Source organism: Lissotriton helveticus, chromosome 6 (assembly GCF_964261635.1).
Source record: "Lissotriton helveticus chromosome 6, aLisHel1.1, whole genome shotgun sequence".
Classification (NCBI taxonomy): domain Eukaryota; kingdom Metazoa; phylum Chordata; class Amphibia; order Caudata; family Salamandridae; genus Lissotriton; species Lissotriton helveticus.
In genome coordinates, this window is record NC_136067.1 from 1,464,535,467 (window position 1) to 1,464,556,569 (window position 21,103).

The 21,103-nt window shown below is 44.9% G+C and overlaps 1 protein-coding gene across 2 annotated transcripts in view; it reads left to right on the forward strand.

Annotated features, from left to right (window-relative positions):
• Positions 1 to 21,103, forward strand: part of LOC144763557 (MFS-type transporter SLC18B1-like) — a 664,439-nt gene that overhangs the window by 12,065 nt on the left and 631,271 nt on the right. The window contains exon 2 of one of the 2 annotated variants that reach the window (XM_078649272.1): positions 9,049 to 9,111. The exons of the other annotated variant lie outside the window; for it this stretch is intronic. The gene's annotated coding sequence lies outside the window, so the exon portion shown is untranslated. The remainder of the gene's footprint in view (positions 1 to 9,048; positions 9,112 to 21,103) is intronic. 2 annotated transcript variants of the gene reach the window in all.

Here is a 21,103-nt window from a genome sequence, read left to right on the forward strand (position 1 = left end):
ATGGATCCTGCGTTGTAAAAATTGTGTTGTAAAGGAAGTTGTTGTAAAAGTTGCGTTGAAACGGTTGTATACCGCTGTACTTTCCCCTGCAGAGAAATCCAGCTCCAGTGTTTCCAGGCTACCCTTGCGGGTTGCTGGGAAATCGAGTCCTGAGAGAGATACAAGACCTCCTACATTCTAAAACCAAGGTATGGAGCGGATTAGACCCTAAGAGAATTCTTGGAATAAATTCTTGGCAAATAATACTAAAACTAGGCTACACCCTACTTACTTCTTCCCTTGTAATAGACCTAGGTTAGGTACACCGGGGTAGGCGTATTTTAGAAGCAACAGTTGAGTACTTTTAGTCATTATTTATCACTGAATGCACTTTATGCATTTTAGGTATTTTATGGCTTAGAAACCATATCATGCTGTTACAATATTATTTTATAATACTCTTCGTACTGTACACTTTATACTTTACTACAAGTATTACGATTGCATCAGTTCATTTCTTATGCTTGAGAAAGAAGACTGTTCATTTCATTTCATTTTCATAAGTCTTTATTTCGATTGTTAAAATCCTAAAAGACAAGTTAAAAAAGAAATATCAAGTTTTTTTTTTTTAAACCAACAAGGTAACATGATATACAATTAAATTCAAGACACAGAACCGGTGTGAACTTCAGAGCAATGAGGCAGATCCCAATCTATTCCACCTTTTACTTTAAAAAAAATTATTTAAATCTGTTTTTTAATAACAAGTTATACAAAGAGTGGGTACACAATGTTCTATATACAATACGTGTCCCTGTACAGGTTTTAGGTGGCAGATAATAAAAATACTCAGTTAAAACGTAATTTGCGAGCACGGATGATCCACATCCAGTGAAGAAATTTTGCTACAGCAATAACCACGGGTTGAGTGCTATTTGTCTTAAGAATCCTTAATGCCTCAACCCCTGTATTGAGTCCTTACTGCAAGCAAATGGGTTTTAGCCACATTTGCCTTGGGGCTTTGAATTCAGGAGAGATAAATAAAATATGCCCGATACTTTCTCGTTGGTTACGGAAAAAAGGACAGCTAGGGTCATTGCAGTTTCTCCATTTGGCAGTAAAGGAATTAATTGGTAATGTACCCACCCTGAATTGGTGGTATCGCTTCCTATCCTCGGGTACAATAATACAATCCCAATATTCCTCTAAAGCTGTCAAGTGTTTAAGTTACAGAAAGTCCGCGGTCAAGGACGGACCAACACAGCTGCCAAATCTTTTCAAGGAAACCATACTCCAATAAAGTTCTCTAAATGTTTTCCTAGGTGGGAAGATATGAGCTGTTGGATCTTCCCACAAGCTGGCTAGGCCCATTGCTCCCTCATCCAGGGGATTCGATGTGCTCTATCCGCATCTCTAACTTCGAGAAATGCCCGAGCATACTGGGAGAGATCTGGCGTGACCCACAATCTCCTCCAGCATGCCACTCGTCTGTAGCGGGCCATGTCCTCTAGGCGTTAAGAACCCAAGTCATAAAAAAGAGGGGTCAGAGGGGTAGATACGGGAAGACCTGTAATTCCTCGTAAACATTTATTTTGTGCCCTAGTTAGGGGTGCAAGGTTACTATAGCCCCATAACCCCCCCCCCGCAAAGAACTGCAGCTCCAATCTTAGCATCGTAAATTTTCAATGCAGGGGTAATTGGTCTGGTGTGTGAGAGAAGTAGCTCTTTTGTTAAAGCTCCAGCTAGCTGCACATGCTTTGTAACCAGCTGGGCAATGTGGGATTTCCAATCCAATTTTGAAGCCAGGGTTATGCCCAAATATGAGAAAACCTGGGTCTGTTCGAGTTGTGCCCCGTTCATGACCACCTTCCCTCTTACTTATTTGGACTTGTGGAGGACCATGAACTTGGTCTTACTCACATTTATAAAAAGCCCATGATCATTGCAGAAGACCTCGAACACATCTATAGCTTTTTGTAAACCCTGTTGAGTTTTTTAAATCAACAGGATGTCGTCTGCAAACATCAGCAGGGGGATCAACCTGCCATCCAGTTTAGGGGGCATCAGTAGGCTGGGGCTCGTAGTAGGAGATCACCCTGTTGATGTATAATGAAAAGAGGGTCGGGGCAAGTACGCACCCTTGGCGAACACCTCTGGCGATCCTGAACTTGTCAGTAACACCACCCTGTTGGTTCCATCTAACTTGGCCAAAGTTGTCCTCATGTAGTATTTTTAGAAAGGACAAAATATTTAATGGCATACCCTGCTCTTCAAAAACATCCCACATTTTAGCACGCTGCACCAAGTCGAACGCTGATTTGAGGTCGACAAATGCCGCGTAAATCGGGCACCCCCCTAACACAACCACCCGCCAGTAAATTAAAACAGATCTAAAAACCTGATCTATAGTACTTGTATGGCTGCGGAATCCTGCCTGGAGAGGTGAAAGAACTTCTTCCTCCTCGATCCACCCTTGGATTCTCTGCAAAACAAGTCTTGCTACCACCTTCTGAATACAGTCTATAAGACTTATGGGCCTATAATTCCCTGGGTCTGAGCGCTCCCCCTTTTTATAGATCGGAATGATCTCAGCGCCCTTCCAGGTATCTGGTATGGGCGCTCCATTGGCAATTCCATTTACCAAGGATAGAATATACGGAACCCAGACCTCCTTGTGATATACGAACAAGTCAGCAGGGACTGAGTCTAGCCCTGGTGCCCTGCCCTTAGGGATGGTATTCAGTACCTTATCTACCTCTGTCCTCTCAAATGTAAAGGACTTAAATCCTGATTGGAGGGAATATGATCCACATTCGTCTCCCTAGCTATATCTGCCGAACTGAGACGCATAATGAGAGACCCAGAGGTCAGGAGAAACATCATTTATTGGTTCTCCCCTTTGAATGCCCCTACCCCATTTGATCATATCCCAAAAGGTACACATTATTGTTCCTTACTAGCTAGATAAAGATCTCTCCAGTAATTCTCATCCCAAGCACGTTTAGCATCGTACTGGGCTTTCTTATAAAGGGAATGGGCACTCTTTACTATTTCTCTATCCTTGGATTTTACCGCCTCTGCAAGGGCTTTATACGCAGCCCTGCAAGACTTGCCGTACCATTGTTCTTCCTTTTTAAGAGGCCTATTATGTCTTTTAGAAACCTTTTTTGTAAAAAAACCCTTTAGTTGCTTAAAAAAATTGGTGTGGATTGAATTAACATGTGCCACTACCTCTTCCTGAGTGATACGTTTTTGGAGTTCGGCTGTAGCCTGAATTGTCAGAGCCCTCATAGCCGCAATCTTATCCTCGTCCACTAAACAATTGGCCCATCTAACACGTCTAGTGTCATTTGATAGGACAATTTCCATCCCGTCGGAAAGATTCTCTTGAGAACAGGAATTGGGTGTCTTAAATGACAGGAGAAGTGGGTCATAATCCCTTTCGACCCTTTTGACTACCTTCATGTCCTTAATATTGGGCAGTTCTCTTTATTAGTGAATATATAGTCGATGCGACTCTTACGACTACCATTATTAAAGGAAAGGCCCCATGCTTATCAGAAGAAGGTCACCCATTTAAAGCACGCAGGCCTTGGCCAACACATAGGACTTTGAGCTGCAATGCTGCCTCTGTCCATTTTATGATTGGTAGATGGGTCACCCGAGGGATGTTCCTTGAACAGTCTTCTTCCAAAGTAAGATTTATTTATTTTATGCGATTTTTAGAGCGTGCAAATACCCGTGAGGGTGTCTCGGCGCTAGTGCTACTGAACTCACTCGTGAGGTAAGGACGGATTAAGATGAAAACAGCCAGGTTTTCAGATTCTTTCTGAAATATAGTAGCGAAGGGGCAGTTTTAATGTGGAGTGGTAGTGTGTTCCACAGTTTAGCAGTTCCTATGGTAAAACATCTGTCTCCCCAATTGGTCCTCCTTGTCCGTGGAACCATCAGTAGGTGTGCTGAAGATGATCTTAAGGTTCTAGCATGCTCCAGGGGACGGAGAGCTGTTTTTAAGAACTGTGGGCCAGGACTATTAATAGCTTTATAGGCTATGCATAGAGCCTTGAATTTGATCCGACTCCGTATGGGGAGCCAGTGTAGCTCTCTGATGTAGGAGGAAGTGGGGGTGAATTTGGGGATGGCCAAAAGGACTCTGGCTGCGGCATTTTGTACCGTCTGTAATTTGTGAAGGACCTTTTCTTGGGCATTTAACTGGAAGGCGTTACAATAATCTGTTCTCGAGAACACCAAGGAGCTAATTAGGGTTTTGCCCGCAGACGGCGGTAGATAAGGTAATAGTTTTTTAATCCTTTTTAAGATGTAGAAGGACGAAGATACCACCGCGTTGGCGTGTTGAGAAAAAGTCAATTTGGTATCAATGATTACTCCCAAATTGCGAACCTTGACTACTGGTTGAGGGGGGTTCCCCAGTTGGGGAGGCCACCACTGAGGGGACCAGATGGGCTGCAAGTTCCCGAATGTCATCACCTCCGTCTTATCGGAGTTTAGTTTAAGACAGTTTGATGACATCCAGGAACTTATTGCCTTCATTCCCTCCTGGAAGTTGGTTGCAACTAGAGTGCCGTCGTTATGTACTGATAACACTAACTGAGTGTCATCAGCATAGGTTGTGAGAGCAATTCCATAAGATTTTATTACCCTCGCCAAGTCCGATACATAGATGTTGAAAAGCATCGGACTTAGCGAGGAGCCCTGTGGCACTCCGCAAGGGAGAGAGAAGGCCTGGGAGGTGTAGTTGCCCATCTTAACTGTCTGAGGACGGTTGGCCAGGAATGAGGCAAGAAGATCTTTAGCTTTGCCTCTTATTCCTAAAGCCGAGACACGGTCGATCAAGGTGACGTGATCGACCGTGTCAAAGGCGGCAGAGAGATCCAAAAGTATAAGAACTGCGGAACCTCCCTTGTCCATCGTAGCTCTTATTTCGTCTGCTGCCTTAAGTAATGCTGTCTCCGTTCTGTCATTACTGTCCAGGAGTTCAAAACAACAATTAAAATCACCTGCAACTATAATGTTACCTTTTTTACAATAAGACTCGAGGAGTACATCTAACTCCTCGATAGTGTTCGAGGGTTTGCCCCCTGGCATCCCCTAGAGTAAACATTAAAAATAAATAAGAATTTGGATTCGGGGCACTGGACTCGTATTAGCAAAATATCACTGCTATTTGTGTCAACTTGATTGATAATATATCGGCTATCTTGTTTAACCCATATTAGAAGGCCCCCCCTTTGATCGCCCTCGGGAGCTAGGGACAGCAGGGACGTGAAAATTAAGATAACCGGGTCTAAACTCGGGTACATTCAACCAAGTTTCCTGTAAAATAACTAGATCCTGACTGTCTATAAAAGACAGCCAGTCTAGTGATGTTACTTTGCTTCTAAGCCCAGCCACATTCCATGAAACCAGTGATATCACATTAAGATCAGCATCCAGTCGGTGTGGGCTAGGGGACACTCCTTCGATTGGCCCTACGATATCATTTTGCCCCCTTTGTATAGCCTCCTGAGGTAAGCTATTAACATTGACATCGGGAATACTACTAGATGTTGGGCTGACTCCCAGAGCAGGAATATTGTCTCCTAGCAATTCAAGAACTATAGGTAAACCCACTATATGTGAGTTAGCTGTACTAGCTACCCACTGTTCCTGAGCTTGGGCGCCTTGAAGACAATCATTAGTATCAAGTGAACTAAAGACCTCGAATCTGTTGCTCAGTGGTACAGGATTAATAAGGGGGACTGTCTGATAATGAATCTCTTTCCTGTTCAAATCGGCAGCAGGGATGGGGGGGTAGAAAAAACCCAGTGGTAAAATATTGATCGAATCGTTGTGGATCCTAAAAGATCCTGCTTGTCTCAGGATATGATCCACCAGTTGGGGAGAAGATAAACTCACAACATCACAATCCCCCTCCATACTTTTCATGGTCTTTCCCACCCAAGCCACCCTTCTCACCATCTTAAAAGTCCTAAAAAGGTGATCCCCCAGCACTGTTTTAGTATTAAAAAAATGGAGAGCTTTGTTTTTAAGTGCTATCCAATATTCTTCCCCACCATTGGAGATTTTGGGACATTTGCCCGGATGATAGAGTACGGACATGCCTCTGGGAGGAAATGAAGAAATACCTCTTTAGAAGGGCCAATGCCCAAAGGATCTATCTCCCAACCGGACCCCTAGGGCCGGGCTTAACTCCTGCTTTGATACCTATGGCTGGGGCCGGGATATTAATTACTGGGGCCACTGGGGCCACAGGTGCCTCACTCAGACCTACACCTGACGGTATGGGTACGCTGTTAGGTCATTCATTGGTAGTTTTTATTCCATTGGAAGGGAGTTGATCCTTTGGTAAGAACTTTTCTAAAGCACCATGTCTACGGTCAATTGAGTCCAACTTTTCCATAACAGGAAAAATGAGTGCTCTTAGCCTGTCCTCCATATGTCTAATGAACTCAGAAGTAAAGTCCCCCACAGTGACATCTGATACTGGAATAGTGGATTTACTCCCTCCTCGTATGGCAGGGGGGATTTCTTGACTAATTACTATATCGTTATGGGTGCCCAACCCAAGTGTGGAATTCTTTTTCTTAGCCTGTTTGGCATTTTGTCCGATTCCTTTGGTGGCACTGTTTGCTTTTCTTTTCCCTGAGAGTTCCCTGCCTTTAGCACCTGACGAAGCCCTTAGCTGCCTAGTGCGGGTGGTAGGAGGGGAAGGTGGGGAGCTCACTGTAGATGAGCAAGTGATATTTGTCGGATGGGTAGCTAACGCTGGGTCATCTTGGGTGGGGGGGATTTGCACCTGCTAGGATTCCTGGGGAGACACAACTACCTCCAGTTACTAGATTTGATACTGGATTTGAAATCAAGCAGAAAGGATCAATTGAGAGCCTCCTTTCTACAAGCTCTATCTCCTTAGCCACTGCTGTTTCTGCCCGTTGGAGATAGGCATCTAGTGTCCCCACTCCCCCAACGCCTGCCCCCCTTTGCGGCTGGTTTTACTCATATTTCAAAAGAAACTATTTATGGTGGCAAAAAGGAGCAAACCCACTATACTAAATCAACAACAAATAAATACTAATAGTTAAATTACAAATCAATAATAATCTAGCAGCTCACTTAGCTATACTTTAGTCCCAGTCCGTAGCAAGGATGTTGAGGGGCTGGCCCAGCCCGGCCTCGACCGGCCCCGGACGGCCACAGACGGCCCGCCCTTTGCCCGAGCTTAGCCCGGCGCCCGCAAACGTCCCGTGTTGCGCGGGCGGTAGCCAGTAATATAGTAAGGGTAGGAGGGGCAGAACGAGTCTCAGGTGCTCCCAGCGCTGTGGCGTGCAGAGGGGCTGATAGGACTGGTAGTCCTCGCGTCTGGCAGGGGGTAGCGCAAAGCAAGGTGGCGTCCTCCTTCTGATGAAGAAAACCCCCAGCAAGGATCTCCAGGCAGGTAAGCAGGGCAATCCCCACAAAACAACACAGCAACACAGTCCACGCACAAGCCCTCAGCGCAGAGGCACCCGCGCCAGCGGGTGCTGCAAGTTGTTATATGCTGTGAGGCTAACGAGCCTCAGGTGCTCCCGGCGCTGTGGCGTGCAGAGGGGCTGATAGGACTGGTAGTCCTCGCATCTGGCAGGAGGTAGCGCAAAGCAAGGTGGCGTCCTCCTTCTGATGAAGAAAACCCTCGGCAAGGATCTCCAGGCAGGTAAGCAGGGCAGCCCCCACAAAACAACACAGCAACACAGTCCACGCACGAGCCTTCAGCGCAGCGGCACCTGTTCAATAAATAATACCCTTTTATTGAAAACGCCCATCTCTCTATTTCTCTGCACCTCTGGTGAAACGAAACATGCATGATTGACTGAGTGAAATAACTATCTATTGTTTCCGCGACTCTAGAGATATATTTCATATTCTTGGGGAACAAAGTTGTCATGTTTTAAGCGGTTGTCAGAAACTAATCCCTTCTTGTTTATTCGAGAAAGTTTCTAGTGACCTCTGAGCTAGCTGGCACACACAATTAAGTTTAGTATATTCGGTAGAGACCTAGTTGACTTCAGTCCTACGTCTAAACTACAGGATACACTATTCCAATGCGCAGAGCCTATTGGGAATATAGGAACTACACTACAATGCATCTAAGAATTGTGCTCCTCTACCCCCTGCTTTCTGATATTGTTGCTGGTGCAGTACATGTTGGTATGCTGATTCCATTGCCCTGTCTGATGTCCCATACCTCTAGTCCCAGTCCCAAAGCACTGCACGAGGGGATGTCTTCCAGAGTACTTAGAGCACTCATGCCGGAATCTACAATAGTCTCTTCTGCAGAGACCTTTGTTAAAATCCCAGCAGGTCCCTTGCGTTCCTGAGCGAGTGACAATAAATAAGGGGGAGGAGGGTCATTCTTGGCACAAGGGGGAACCCGTGCAAAATACTGGCACATAAGATGTAATTCTTAGTATACGATACACAAGTGCTGAAATACTGGACGTAATTCTTGCATAAGTGGAAACCATGGCAAAATGCTGGCACTGGCAGATTGGAGGTAATTCTTAGCATTAGGGGTACCCATGGCAGAATGTGGTTTAGTCACACTAGAGGTAATCCTTGCCATGTGGAACACCCATGGTAAAATGGTGGCACTGACACATTAGTTACAATTCCTGGAATAAACAGCACCCACAGCAAAATTGTGGTGCTGGCATGCTGGATGTAATTCTTGGCATAAGGGGCACCGGTGGCAAAAATACTGGTGCTGGCACCTTAAGGTATTTCTTGGCATATGGGACACTTGTGGAAAAATGATGATGCTACCATAGTGGAGAAATTTCTTGGTATTAGGGAGGACAAACACTGTACAAAATACTGCCCTTGATATGTTAGTGGTAGGTTTGGCACAGTGGTCACCCATCATATATGGATGTAATAAGCGAGAATATTTTGGCACTGGCATATAGCATGTAGTTCTTAACATTAACTGGGTGCCAGCGGCAGATGGGATAGACACTTATTGTCCTTAATTGATGGTAAAGCATTTTGAATCTATGTCTTCTCTGCATTTAGGAGCTGTTGAGCCCACTCTCTCTGACCGCCCAGCCGGAATGTATGCACTGGTGGAATAATTAGGTAATCCTTATCTTTCAAAATGGGCATTCACTACTTACCTTTCCTAATTATACCCCGTTAACACAGATTATTTAATTGCTCTAGGTGCTCCATGTTCACACAGTCCTGATGAAGACCCCACTCTAAGGCTTGAATCGCCTTGAACATTTTAGGGGCCGAAATGTTGACTACTACTACTGCACAAGCCCCAACGTCTGAAATTCATTATCAGTGTCTTCGAAAATGCTATGTGTTACAATTGGAACAATTAACCTGTGATAGGCTGGATTGGTTTTACCATGTGAATTTGATGTATATATGTCACATCAGCTTTCCCTTGTCCGCCACCCTCAGTCACTCACTTTGATCCGAGACACCCTTTCCTTTCCCTTCCCAACACCAGAGCACCCTTTTTTCAAAAATACTTTAGTTGACTCGAGATGGAAGAGCAACTGCGTTGCCAAAACTGAATTGAATATTGCTTTGAAAATACATTGCATTCACTGCAGACTATGCTATACTGGTATTGTGAATGCTGTTTTCTATTTCTTTAAAAAAAAATGATTGCTACTGTGACCAATTGTTTATTGTACTGCAATTTTGACCCGGGTCTAGTAGAATTTTGGGTTACCCCATTGATACTTAACTCGTGGCAGATGGGAGGCATCATGACAAAAAGGTTTCAACAATATTGACAGACCGGGGCCCCATTTCACATTTTACAGGAAATGGGATGTACTACTAGGGAGCTTCTGCTTTTATTGGTTTGCCATATCATTAAAGTACTACGTATTTAACAATACACCTTTTGACATAATTTTTTCAAAACGTTCTTGGGGGCATTGGAGAGATTAATTGGAGTTCTTTGCATTTCACATGCTAAGTGTCTGTTAAGCAAGAGTTTAAAAAAGCCACCATAAAAATATATTGTTTGTAAACTCGTGGTTGTGGCACATGCATTTCAAATATAGCACTAAGGGCCTGATTCTGATCTCTCTCGGAAGGGCTCTGAACGGGATCCCTAGCGAGCAAGTCCGATTCGTAGCCCCGGTTTCCAAAGGACTCGTACCGCTGTACGTGCGAGTAAGTACAATGTGAATATCGCGACTCGTACCCGTAGCGAAGCCCTCCGGACGAATACAACATGGTCGACTCGTGCAGGGCAATGGGTCCAATTTCCAAGCGACCATGTACAATGCACGCGTTGATCAGCCGGATCGAGTCGGAGCCTCCGACTCGAAAAAGCTCCAGGAAGCGTTTTTTGGGAGGCCGTAGCAGGCCCCCCTTCAACTGGGTCCTTTGAATCGGTCACAGGGTGGGGGGTACCCATGGGTTCCCCCGATCCAAGCATGCACATTGTGGCTGGCACCAGGGGGTGTTCGTCACAGGGTGTATGCAATTCCCCACCTATTCCTGTAGTGGGAGCCTATGTACGCATCTGTACGCAGGCTCCCATAGACTTCAATTGTAGGCAGAGCAAATCGAGTTCGTATGCTTAAGGGCGCATCATACTCACTCGCTCTGATGCCCAGAGCATGTTTTGTCCGGAAAGTGGAATCAGGCCCTAAGTGTTATTTCCCCAGAAAATGAGCATGTGGATTGAAAATAAAACATTTTCAAGTTAAAAGGACAATTTTTTGAATTCACAACTAAATTAACACCAACAGAGAAATGCAAAAGAACCCAATTTCTTCAAATGTAACAATATTATTGACAATGTACAAAGTAAGAAGAACAACTCCGACACCGTGAGCGATGCCGCCAGTGATGCCACAACCTGCCTATGGCAGAGGGCACCGTTTGTGAAGTGCCCGATGCACCGCGCCGCCTGCACCACAGCGCCTGCAGTTATCATCCTTGCTGATGCCAGTGCTCACACCAACACTGCTATCATCACATTATCATGGAGCGGATATCTGACGAGGGTGACTTCACAAACTCTTCGAATGTGCATCAGCTCGCCGGAGCCGACGCCTCCTGGTCAACTCCGCCTAACTTCCCCTGTCCTGGATTTGACGCCGTGCCTCATCACGGACTCGATGCCTCACCTCCCCCGTGGCAGAGAGGAACCGGCTTCACTTCGGCACCAACCCCTAACCCCCACGACACCGTGCATCGTCTGTTGACAACTTTTTCAAGGCACTGTTTCTTGGAGGGGCCATGTAATAAACCCATAACACAGTCCATAGGAGTGACCAGAGTTCCCACCTGGATGTCAGTCACAGTGATATGTGTATCAAAAGGTTTGGAGGGGCCCCACCCTACTCTTTATGAACATCAGCCCCAGCTCCTTCCTGAGATATGCCCAGACTCCATCCTTGTGACCTCTTACTGAATCTTCAAAGAGCAACCTGTAAGGTTTACAAGGGAATCGTGGCTCTCCACTCTCCAGTGTTTTCCCACCCTACTTACAGGACACTAGCAATGCACAAATCTGAATGGGAGGATTTCTCTACCTCCACTCCATGTTTCACCATGTGGGCTTGGGTCTCCTAAAATGGAACTCCGGGCCCTCCAAGAATTGTACCATTCATAGGCACACCTGCGCCCAGTGCATATACACAGTTACACACACCTCTCAGTACTGTATCCTCCATTCGCTGTACCATTTATATGCACAGATGCATCCATTACATGCATTTAACAAGTACTCGGGGCGTGGCCAAGATGATGACCATACTAGACGTTCTGTAACTGTGCTCTGGAACAAGCCCGACGTTATCCTGTATCCCGGCACTCACCACCTACAAAAGTAAACAGAGGGGGGAGCGGAACCTCAACGGAATCCCTCGACAATGAGCCGGTGTGGAAAAGGCCTAACTTCCCCCGGTAGGAACCCTGAGAATATAAGACTGCCGGAACCGGCCTCTACCATCAGGAGCCCAGCTGATCACCCGTGAAAACCAAGCTGGCTGCAGTACTGAAGCGAGAGGGGTAGTGCTGCCCCTGAAGTTGCTGCTGATAACCCCAGACCGCCAGACAGACTCGGAGAACACAAGTCCTAGCCCTCCAACTGCAGGCAGGTTGGGGTAACGTGAGCAGCGTCGGCCACGGGAAGTAGGCCACGGCACACGAATAGCGGGGAAGCTGGGGTTTGAGGGCCTACCTCTCGAGACGTGACGAAGTGAGAAGAGGCCCGTAACTGCGCCATCCCCGAAGCCGACCCAAGGCACCCAGCGACTAATGAGAATGAAGCCGACAGCTACTACGAAGCGGTGGGACAGCGCTGCTCATGGAGTCAGCGTTGGCAACTCCAGATCATCCAGTGAAGCCGCGGAACATAGCTCCTTGCCCATGGACGTCCAGCATGGAAAAAAGAGCCGTGATTGGCACCGGACATCAGAACACGGCCGCTGCATGCCACCATCGAGAGAGATGGGGCTCGGCTATCTGGTGGATCAAGGCACAGGAACGGATCTACACACAGATCGAAGCAGAAGGCCCCGGCCCAGGAAGTAACACTGCCAAAGACGGGAACCTCCCCCAACAAAGAATCCCTGCGACCTAAAACACAAGCGAAGCCCTGCAGTGTGAACTCCCGGCCTGGCTCAAGTCCCAAACTCGACAACCCACTACTTCTCAAGACATCGGAGTGCCACAAGCGACTGTCGGCCCAGTGCAATATGGCGCCATGAAGAACCTGAACCAGCCGAATGCATGTCCTGGGAAGGGAGCTCTAGTGCCAGAGGCAATGCAAGCACTCCTGCAAACTTAACGGAGTCCCAGAATGCGGAGCCTACATGCTGGGGCCCAACAAAAAGTCAGAAAGTGCCATAGACTTTACTATGGCTCACTGGGGCCGGGCCCTCCCACTCAGATCACGTGGGAGACACTCCCAGGAGGCCCAGAGCACACACGGAAACTGGATGGGAACCTAAAAAATATGGATGAACCATGTAATCGAATTGACAAGCACGGAGGAGAGGGGACATAGCAACAACCACACCCACAGACTAACGCACCCTTAGTCGAGACCCCCAGCATTAAGGGGGCCCCCGGAGTCTGGAGCAGCCGCTGGAAGTCCCAAACTGTAAGCGCTGAATGTGGCAATTATTTAAAAAAACGAAGTAGTCCACAAACAAATAGATAAAACCCTACTGTGTAGGGAAACTGTAGTGTGCCGATGATCCTAGCTTTGAAACGGAAGTGATGTATCTGGAGCACCGGCCAATAAGAAGCCAGGGAACAACAGCATTGGACTTTTGAACCAATGGCAAGCAGCTGCTGTAATTTCACTCCATAGAGTAATTACTGCAGGTCTTGCAGACAGCGAATGCGCGCTGATGCTCGACCTAAAAACTGCGTTTACTAAAATATGTGTCAGTAAATTCGGAGTTCAGAGACCCTAAACTCCATTTCTCAATCTTGTTCCAATGTAAAGTTACACTTGTAAGATGGTACAGTACATATCCAATGTTATCCTATGGGACAGACAGCCTTTTAATAGTTACAACATGAAATACATAGTATTTCACTATCAGGACATGTAAAACACACCAGTCCATGTCCTACTTTTCACCAACACTGCACCATGGCCAAGGGGGGCCTTTGGCCTACCTTAGGGGTGACCTACATGTAAGAAAAGGGAAGGTTAAAGCCTGGCAAGTGGGTGCACTTACCAGGTCAAAATGGCAGGTGACAACTGTGCGCACAGACACTGCAATGGCAGGTCTGAGACTCATTTGCAGGGCTCCTCGTGGGTGGCACAACCAGTGCTGCAAGCCCACTAGTGCAAAAGGAACAATTGATCAACGAAGCAATGCAAACATTCACCCCCCAGTCACAAAGATCTGGGTTTAATCCATTATTCTTTTGCTCACCACGCCACCCCAGTTTGGACCCAGCCATATGCAAATCAGTCTTGACCCTGTTCCTCATGGTTCAACCTGACCTGCAAAGCCAGGTCCTTTCTGTATCAGAAACAAGCATCCTGGGACTGGTTTCCCCATATCACCCTTCATCAGCCAGGCTAGCTTGAATTCAGTGACACATTGAGTTGAAGGGGGAGAAGAGTGGATACATGGAGATTACTGCCCAATATTCAGTTACTGATAAGAATATAAGGTGAGGTGCTAACTTGAGGAAGGCTAAAAGCATGGAAGGTGGTGGTCTATAAGGTGAGTGCACTGGAGAAGATCCCAACCGCTTCTTACCTTCACAGCATAGAGAAAGAGAGAGGGAAAGATAAAACCCAAAAACTCACTTTATAGGCTTTCTCTGTGCCTGGCAATGTGTGTGCTTCCACACCCCAGGCCTCTAGGTTTGGATCCAATTTTCTTCTATTGCTGGTCAAAAAACGTAGAAATCTGTACATACGGCTTGGACAAGTACACTAGATCTTTGATGGCAAACTGGTTTGATGTTCCCGGTAGCCACAGAGTTACGTAGAGATCCCTGTTGGCTAAAGTGCACTGTTGTGTTAAAATCTCTCTCTCTCTCTCGAGAAATCTGCTCTATTTATGTTCTGTGTATATTAATAAGTTGATAAAACTTGCTCTGCTGCCGAGCTTCCATTAGCTTTGTAAATATGTTCGTGTGTGAAGCACGATTGCAAATTGTAGCTTATTTGCATGAAGGTGGCTTGCATTGCTGTTCTCATGTCAGTAGATCTGGCATTAATGTGATATGAAATACAAACAGCATTTGTCCATACCCGTGTTTAACTGTGTTTACACATTAAATCCCGAATTTGGTCCAATAGAAATCAATTGTAACTGGATTTATATAGCACTTCTTCTAGTAAGGTGTTGAAACCCTTTCAGCGGGTAGCATGCTTCTCCGTTATTGTTTGTTATTGGGATTAGTCTTGTGCTCTCAAGTAAACTGTTCCATTATTTTAGTCCTGTTTCTTTGTGGTAAATTAAATTGTAATGCGTTGTATATATTTATTAGTGGGAGATTGTGAGTTTATTCAAATTGTTGTTGGGATGAGTGGATAAGCAGTAAGTGCTTAGGTATTTTTGCAAGGATGTGATTTCAAAGGAGGAGGTTGTGATTCAAAAGGTGGGGGGGTTGGGCTGAAATACAATAATAGAGAATAGACAGACGTGGCTTAGAGAAGGCTTCACTCAGAGAGAGCAACTCCTGCAGAGGATGTAGAGTAAGGAGAAGAAAGAATAGAAAGGAAAGGAAAGCGAGAACAGTCTCTAGTTTTAAGTCCAGTTCAATGTTCCATGCATGAATTTAGGAACATGGAGGAGGGGTTTTGAGATACCTTGCAATCTGAGGATATAAAACTGCAGAAAGAACACTGTTTGCATGAGGGCTAGCATATTGCACTGTACCATTTGTCTAGCGCAACCTACCCCCATTTGGGGTATCCATGCGCCTAGCGACACAGAGAGTACGCCACACTAAGATATGTAAAAATATGGAGACAAACATATACACTTAAAAAAAACTTAAATGGAAACTTGTATAAACCGCTTACTGATCGGATTCTCTCTTGATCTTAATAAGTGGGTGTTAGTAAGGGAATGGGGGTGATCTTGTTCTTCCATGATCATTAGAAGGTATTGCAGGGCCATCTGTTTGTAGACTGTAAGGTCAGAATTTTTATTGGCACTCGTGTTCGTGAAGAAAATCGTATGGATTATCAGATGTATCACGTTAGGACTACCCTACTCTTATCCATTTTCTGAACTCTGAGTCATTCTCAGTGTGCTCTAAGCTTTGAGGTAGGGAATTCCAGAATTTTGTGGCTTCATCATAGAATGTAGTTCCTTGTTTGGGCGTTTGGCATTGTCGATCCTCTTTGATAAATGGACTGTTTTCGTCTTTTTTATGTAGTATTTATACATCCTGTTGTGTCTTTGCAGACACATTTTGTCTTAAGGGTTCATTGTGCCAGCTCTGGTGAAGTCTTGAGGTTTGTCCTTTTATCTTTTTTAACACTGCATTCATCCAAAGGTCTTTCTTTTTCTTTTCCTTTGAAGTTCTTTTTGGGATTAGTTCGTCAACAGCTTTGGTCTTCCGTTCAAGAAGTTTCTCTACTGAATTTATTGTTTCTAATTGTGTGTGTGGTTAGCTAAGATCCCAACTCTTGCGCCTTTAATTTGTTCTATTGCCTGTATGTTACTGTGATATTGCAGGACTTCTTTATTTTATTTAAGATTTTGAGTGAGAAAGTGATTATGTGATTGTCAGTCAATCTGACTGTTGAAACATGTTGAATAGCAGTGAGCTCCGGTATGGAGAAGAGGAGACGGTGTCCTCCAATGTGTGATCAGCTATGTGCGTAGGTCCGGGGAGGATCTGTTGTAAATTCTGTGTGTTTAACCCATTTAAGTGGCATTTGGCTGAGGCATATTTGGTTTATCAAACCCAATTTTAAGTCACTGAGTATACAGATATTGAGAGTTTGGTCCAGAAATCTGATATAGTGTCCATCAAAGCATATGTAAAGACTTTGTCCTTTGGAAGTGGTCTGCAGGGCAAAAAGAAGTTGGAGGTGAAAATGTAACTGAGCTTGCATTTAGTAAGAGGAGCTTCACAACCTTACATTGTCACCTCTTCCTTCTTGGTGACTGTTATTGTATCATTTAAGATACTAGCCAGCCTGTCACATTTCTTTCCTTGTTGGTTGTGTAATTGCTTGATAACCAGATGGGTTAGCTTCATGAAGTATTGCAATCATATATATTCCCAACCATGCTTCTTTGAGGAATAGAATGTCTAGTGCCGTACCTATAAGTGGATCAAAACTGTTGTATTACTTTTTGCTCATTGAACAGCACGCAGTTTAGATGGGGGTGCTTTCTTTTGCAGAAGGAGGATTCAGGTGAGGCATTGGCAGTGTGATTGGCATCCAGTGGGTCTCTTCTCCATCTTCCAGCTGGAGTTTGACTTCCAACATCCAACCTCGATGCCGAGGACAGACTTGGCGGCTTCACAAGCCATGATTGTAGTGCATGGAGATATCTTTTTATCTCTCAGCAAGAGAATGAGCGCAGTGGGTGTGCTGGGAATGAACTCTGGCTGAGGTTTAATCTGTGCTTATCTAACTGAACCATGTGTAACATTAGTCTTGCTTTCTAAGAAAACACAGTCCAGTAAACACATTACTAGCAGAAGCAAAAAGGGAATTCACAGGGTGCGAGAGGCATCAGCAACTGATTAAAGTTGAGGTGGATTCGCGAAATTAAGCTGTCAATTTCGGTCCAATATTATTGTCAGTCTGTATCAGACACTGTGAAGTCACGAATACAGACCGCATGTTGACATGAATTTCCAGTTCCTCTTTTGTTTATCCACTTTAAGAAGTGCTCCTTTCTTTTCAGGTAGGCACAAATAAACATTCAGTAATGGCATGCTCCTCTTTGTTAGCAATTTATTGAAGTGTTTGGAGACCATATCAACATAGTCATTATCCCCCGTTACGCGTACAATAACTTCTCAGAAGTTTAGATGTAAAAGGGAATAAATGCACAACCTTGAGGATTTGATCTGCCAGGTGAAACACGTCACGTTAATTTTAAGACATACTTTTTCGTAAGTTTAAAGTATTGTATTTAGATCCGTTCATTCAATTAATCCGTTATTTCTCTATTGATTTGCAGTTCATAAAATAATACATAAGTGCTTTGTTGTTATTTCACACTTCGGGTACTGGCTCTTACTCAGAGTACTAACACACCGTGACCAGCATCCGGTACATGTGATTACTCCAAACTGCAATGCATGACTTAGAGCTGAAATCTGTAGCTCATTCATACCATACATAACATTAAAGCAAGACTTTATTATATATAGCCAAATTATAATTATTTAAAAAAGTTTTAATAACCTTTTGCAGTGGGTGCATTCAGAACATTAATGTTCGCAGTGAAATTAAATTAGCAGAATGCAAGCTATGAACGTTATATTCAGTTATAGTATATCAGTGACTGGAATCAAGTACCAGGAAACTATGTCAACAGTGCATCAGTGTTTCATCACGTGGGTGGTATCACCTTCTCCAGTGGGCCCGGAGCCGTCTCGCTATTGGTGGAGGAAGGGTCTGAGTTAACTTGCTCCTGAAGGTAAGTTTGTAGTGGATCCCAAAAACCTTTAGGACAGGACATAGGATGAAGTTACTCAGCATATACTTCGGCTTGTTCTCTGCAATATATCATGTCTTGTATTTAGCGATCATGTCGAGGCACAGCTTTTTGCATCCAGTGCATAACCACTCTCCTTTGGCCAGCAGGAGACCCATCACTGTGAACCGCTGCTTTCCTTAGGGTGACTCACTAGGTGCACCCAGCAGAGCAACGCCTTTAGCATGGAGGAGCTGGGCCGCGGGCACCTGTATCCTGAAGGGGGCACAGAGCTGTGTGGATTAAGTTAATGCTAACAGCAGCGCTATCGTAAACAAGTATTTGCAATGCAATAAGTTTCACTTGTACGCGAGTTTGAGCTATTGGCATTGAAAATGACGTTGCCTTTTATTTATCTTTTAGTTTTAAAAACCTAAATAAAAGGTTTTGTCATTTACAATGCCAATAGCTTAAACTCTCGCAAATGCGAGACCTATTGCATTGCAAATGCTTGTTAAAAATTATTTTAGCCATGCTGCATAGCAGCCATGCTTATGCAGCATGGCTACAAATAATTTCCAAAGCCAGCAATGCCCATGTTGTACACCATGAACAAAAAGGCAATGGCAGACCTAATAATCTCAAAGGCTAGACATGTTGGCTTTACCAATGCTTGTTTTTGTCTGCAGACATTATTGTTGAATGTAGTTTCACTAGCATACATTCCAATAGACTGAATTCAGACAGTAGACTCTCGACTTGTAAAGCCAAAAGATGGGAAACGACCTTCACAGCGCAGGATGAACTGTTTCCTTGTATGTGGAACAAAGCTTGCCTAAACCACACCTCTGCCATAACCACGTATATGCCTTAGGCAGTCAGCGGTCTAGATGTGCGCATGGGCGGGGAGGAACAGGAAAGATCGTACGAGGAAACTCCAGGACACGGCCTGGTAAGTAGGACTGGGGCCAGGTTTGGGGGTAGTTTAAAGGTTTGGGGGTCAGTTTAGGGCTCAGGTCTGGGATCGGTGTAGTTTTTTCTGGCAGGGGTCATGGTTTTTGGGCTCACGGCAGGTGGGTCAGGGTAGTTTTAAGGGCTGGGGCTGGGTTTTAGGGCTCAAGGCAGAGGGTAGGGGCAGTTTTTAGGGGTAAGGTTCAATTTTAGTGCTCTGAGGGGGCTTGGGTCGGAGTCGTTTTTGTCAGGAGGCAGGTTTTTAGGCCTCTGTGAGAGGGGAAGGGAAGTGGCAGTTTTGAGGCCTGGGGGTCAGCTTTAGGGCTCAAGGCAGGGGGCTAGAGTTATGGTAATTTTGTAGGCACAGACTAAGTGTTCGGGCTCAAGGTGACAAGTTTGGGTCGTTTTAAGGGCTGGGGCGGATTGGATTGCAGGGCTGGGGTCTCGGGTGTTAAGACACAGGGCGGGTGGGGCTGGAGTGTGCGCTTTACCATGCATATTCCTGGATGGAGCATACAACCTCAAAAGATGGCTTTATTTGAGGAGTCACCCACCTAAAACCGTATCTGCTTCAATATAAGGAATGGGGAAATACACTCCTTTTTTTGAATCTCTCACTTCCCTGTTTCACAAGCATTTTCAATGCATCGGTCTCGCCTTTGGGACCTTATATGTATTTAGCAATGCAGCATATTAGCCTGGGTGCTGAAGCATCTACTGTTACAGGCACATGGGACCGTTCATTCCTATGGGCATGGGATGTAACACGCACATCATAACAAACGCAGCAAGGGACAATCAAGTTCAACGAGTGCTGTGATGTTTCGGGAACAATTGAAAACATGCTCATCCTGTATTTCTATCTTGAAAGCAGACTATGGGCGATATATTTATCGGTCCGTGATCAGGAAAGAACTGATCTGGTTAGAACACATTGTGACAAACTGGATATGATGGATGCCGTTGTGAAATCTTTTCCGAAAACAAATGTCGTGGGGTTCACGTACACAATATTCACAAAACTTAATTTATATAAAGTTAACAAAATAACCCTGCTTAACATTTTATACACTGTATCTATATAAATAATGAATATAAACTGACATTTTTAATAACACATGGCATCATCGGCCTGGGGGTATTCTTGAATGTTTCATATTTAAAATATATTTCTTTCAATAAATGATACTGAATTTGGTGATATATTCGTACGTACTTAATCAAAACTCTTAAATATTTTGAAAAATAAATGTTTCCATTGTAAACTGTTTATCATTTGTTTTCAAAACATTTGTTGCTGATTTACATATGGCTTGGCTCGTACTCTGCTCTAAGAGCCAATCCAGATCCTTGCTTCGGCTCCCTCCAGGGCTGACCCCCCGCCTCCCCAGAAATGTAGTACCCACTACGCCCTTCAATAAAGATATTAGTGGACATGCAGAAATGGCGAGTTCAGGGGGACTGTTAGAGTTGGGGGTCTCTAGTTGGTTGACCAAATAGGGACCCTTGTGTCTAGTCAGGGTAAGGGGCTACACTCCTAAAAGAACCCCTGCTCACCCCCTTGGTAGCTTGGCATGAGTAGACAGGCTTATTTCAGAGGCAGTGTTTGGTGAATTTGTGAACACATACAGTAATCCAGTGACAGCGCCACAGATGGACCCCACACAGGTTGTATATCAAAAATAAGTATCTTTATATAGACTTAACACAAGACCATAAACGACAAAAATCCACAATACTGTACTTAAAAATGGTAGAAGTAGCTTAGTTCTCTTAAGATGGTAAATGCCACACTTTATGCCCAATGTACCTTTGAATGCGTAATGCTATACAACGAAAGTGTTGCAGGGAAGGTGATGCGTCGGTTCCTTACACGCAAGAACAGTGATTCGTCGGTTCCGTACTGCTGCGTAGGGGACTATGATGTAATGTAATGTAATGTAATGATGTCTTGTAAAGCGCATGAATCACCCCACATGGGGTATCTCCGCGCTGTAGACCGCTGGGGAACCCGTCCTGGCTTTCCCTGTGAGATGGTCCCTACT